Source organism: Mytilus galloprovincialis, chromosome 11 (assembly GCF_965363235.1).
Source record: "Mytilus galloprovincialis chromosome 11, xbMytGall1.hap1.1, whole genome shotgun sequence".
NCBI classification, from domain to species: Eukaryota; Metazoa; Mollusca; class Bivalvia; order Mytilida; family Mytilidae; genus Mytilus; species Mytilus galloprovincialis.
Window position 1 is genome coordinate 58,183,056 of NC_134848.1, and position 2,991 is coordinate 58,186,046.

The 2,991-nt window shown below is 32.6% G+C and overlaps 1 long non-coding RNA gene across 1 annotated transcript; it reads left to right on the top strand.

Annotated features, from left to right (window-relative positions):
• The first annotated feature begins 443 nt into the window (after window positions 1–443).
• On the top strand, window positions 444–2,706 carry LOC143052464 (uncharacterized). The gene is made up of 2 exons (XR_012971123.1): window positions 444–966; window positions 2,121–2,706. It is a non-coding gene; the product is annotated as an uncharacterized LOC143052464 (long non-coding RNA).
• Window positions 2,707–2,991: the final 285 nt, after the last annotated feature.

Sequence of the window (2,991 nt, forward strand, 5' to 3'; positions counted from 1 at the left end):
AGGTCCGGAATAAAAGAAAAGGCGTCCTACAAAGTCCAGACTAAATGATTCTGGTCACAATCTGCCCTTCAATATAAATTCGTTCACAGTAGACCAGTTGTATCGTTTGAATTGTTTTACATTTGTCATTTCGGGGCCTTTTATAGCTGACTAGGCGGTATGGGCTGTGCTCATTGTTGAATGCCATACAGTGACCTATAGATGTAAACTTCTAAAGTTTAAAGAATTTTACAAGACATTGTACTCAATTAAGAATCGCTGAGTTGACAATATTTTTGAAAACCCTTCATTGGACATTCGCATGTAATGTTTTTAAAGTAAAAATTATCGTTCCCATTTCTCAAATAAAACCGCAAAGTTTACAAGAGATCATTATTTAATTCCTGTTACCATTTATTGATAGAAACATGTATTTCTGAGAATCCCAATTTGGATAGATACATAAAATGTATCGGTTTATATACAGATGTTACATGTCACGCACAAAAACAACAGTTTGACTACTTGATATTTGTGAAGGGTTTTCCCGACTACTTGATATTTGTAAAATAGTGTTCCGACTACTTGACATTTGTGAAAGGGTTTCCGACTACATGATATTTGTGAAGGGTTTCCAAAACGCATATTTTTTTCTTGAAATGCAATTCAAAGCACTCTTGTTTCTTATTACAATAGTTGTTCAAGCTGATCAAAGAAATGAAGCGAGAAATTTGTCTACTGGAGCTAATGATTATTCTATTCTGGCAATAATCCTGAGACATCTATTCAGAATAGAAGCTAAACAAGATAGTTCACCGAGACTTACAGATACCTTAGTTCAGACGATCAACGAAAACAAAAAGTTGTATGAAGTATTGCGAAAGCAGTTGACCGACAACAAAGAAGAGATCAGCCTTTTGAAAACAAACTTACAATCGCAAAAGGCTGAGTTTAATAGGGAAATTTCAGCATTACAAAAACATCATGGTAAGAGATACTTTTTTATTATAAATAACATAAAGAATAGTGTGATCGTAAAAGGAACAACAACCTATCACAATAAAACAGAGCTAAATGTCAACATAAATTGTATGGTCTTCATCAAGGGAATGAAAGATTTATCGAATACCATTGAAAGAAATACCTATAGTAGATGTACAAGCCGGTAAAGAGGAAATTCAAATAAGTACATGTATAAGTGCTGATTTGATAGTATTTCTAGTTAGAAAATTCTAGGTTTTCTAGTTAAAAAATTCTAAACTGTCTAGTAGGTAAAACAAAGGGTCTTTGTTCACAATTTACTAACTCTTCTAGTATAAGTTTATTTTCTACCTACTAGCTGTGCTAAAACTGCTTGTAATCACATGTGCAATAAGTTTATTAAATACTTCTAGGTATTTGTGTTGATGTATGATCTTTCTCATTAATGCTAAGCGTTGTGCCAGAGGACACATTCGTTCTGTTGTTCAGATCAGAAGTACTGATGGTTGTGCTATCAAATCTCCCGGTTGAAAGTAGGTCGAAAAAAATATTCCCTTGAATTTGACAGTTGTAGGTAATAAATCCTACATTTTATTGCAGTAAAACCATTTCTGTGTCATAAACATATGTCTTGGGTATTTCAAAACACCATTATTTTTTATTTGGGATTTCTATAGAAAATTTTGTAATCTTGAGGTTACATGGTGACTAAACCTTGTACACAGATAAAATAAGGGGAGAAATTTGATTGGTTAACTTCCAATGATAGTTATTTTCTTATATGCAATGAAATGTTATGTAAATTTTTTTCTATAGAACTGGACAGGATAAAACTTTACTCATGCCAAGTATTTCTTTATTTGAAACAAGGATAAATTCTGCACATTTGTTTGAAAAGTGCAAATTTAACAAAGACTAATAGGGGAAAATCAATGGTGGTATTACACCTTAAAGGGATGTTGATTTTTTCAGCACAAGTTAGGATAAGGTATGGTTTTGACATGAAATAAATGTTACTTTATTGACTTAAGTCAAGACAAAGTAGCCATTTATGCTTGAAATTACAGAATTTATTACTGAAAGCAATAGGGATATGAATTATTGGTCGTATACCTTAACGGACAGTTGAACTGTACAGCGCATTAATTTTCTCATTTCAGAAAAAATACCAGCATTCACAGCAACCTTTAGTAACAATGGATTTATGCCACTAGCCCGCGGACAGATATTGAAATTCGATAAAGTTCGCCTCAATAATGGTGGAGGATATGACCCGACCACTGGATATTTTACTGCTACGAAAACCGGAATTTACTTAATGTCATGCTCGGTCCGCTCTACAGGGAAATCCTTACATGTTTCCCTTTGGCGAAACAGTCATCGAATTATGCTTGCTTATGGGGTAAATTGGAATACGGGCAGCATTAGTATTGCCGTTGATGTCAAAGTTGGCGATAAACTTTATATTAAACATAATGACGGTTCTTATGTAAACAACGAAGTTATTCAAGGTGGAACAACATCATTCTTTTCTGGTGTATTTATATCTGGATAAAACAATGGTTTGATCTTAATCTCAGAATCTTAAACTGATGGTCATGTCACATGTGTAATTTTAATTTTCTTCTAAAGAACACTAAACATGTTATACAAACAATCATGTTGTCCCAAATATCAATACCATACTATGATCTACTATGCAATGTTCTTTGAAAACATTATATTTGAAATAAATATAAAATAAGATACGGGTTTAGTTATAATAACACCGAATTATATTGTTGCTATTCTAAGTATTAATTTTTCTGTACGTAAAATAGAAATCAAGTAATCAAGACTTTAAGTTAGTACTCTCAGATCTATACTGATCCTATGGTGTACTTAGACAATATACGTATAGTGTCTTGAAATATGAAATTTATTTGTATGAGGCTTAGAAACGGGAAAATGCGAGGTTCTACCGAGCATTTTCCCGTTTCGTGCCGAATACAAATAAATTTCATATTTCAAGACACTATACGTATATTGTTT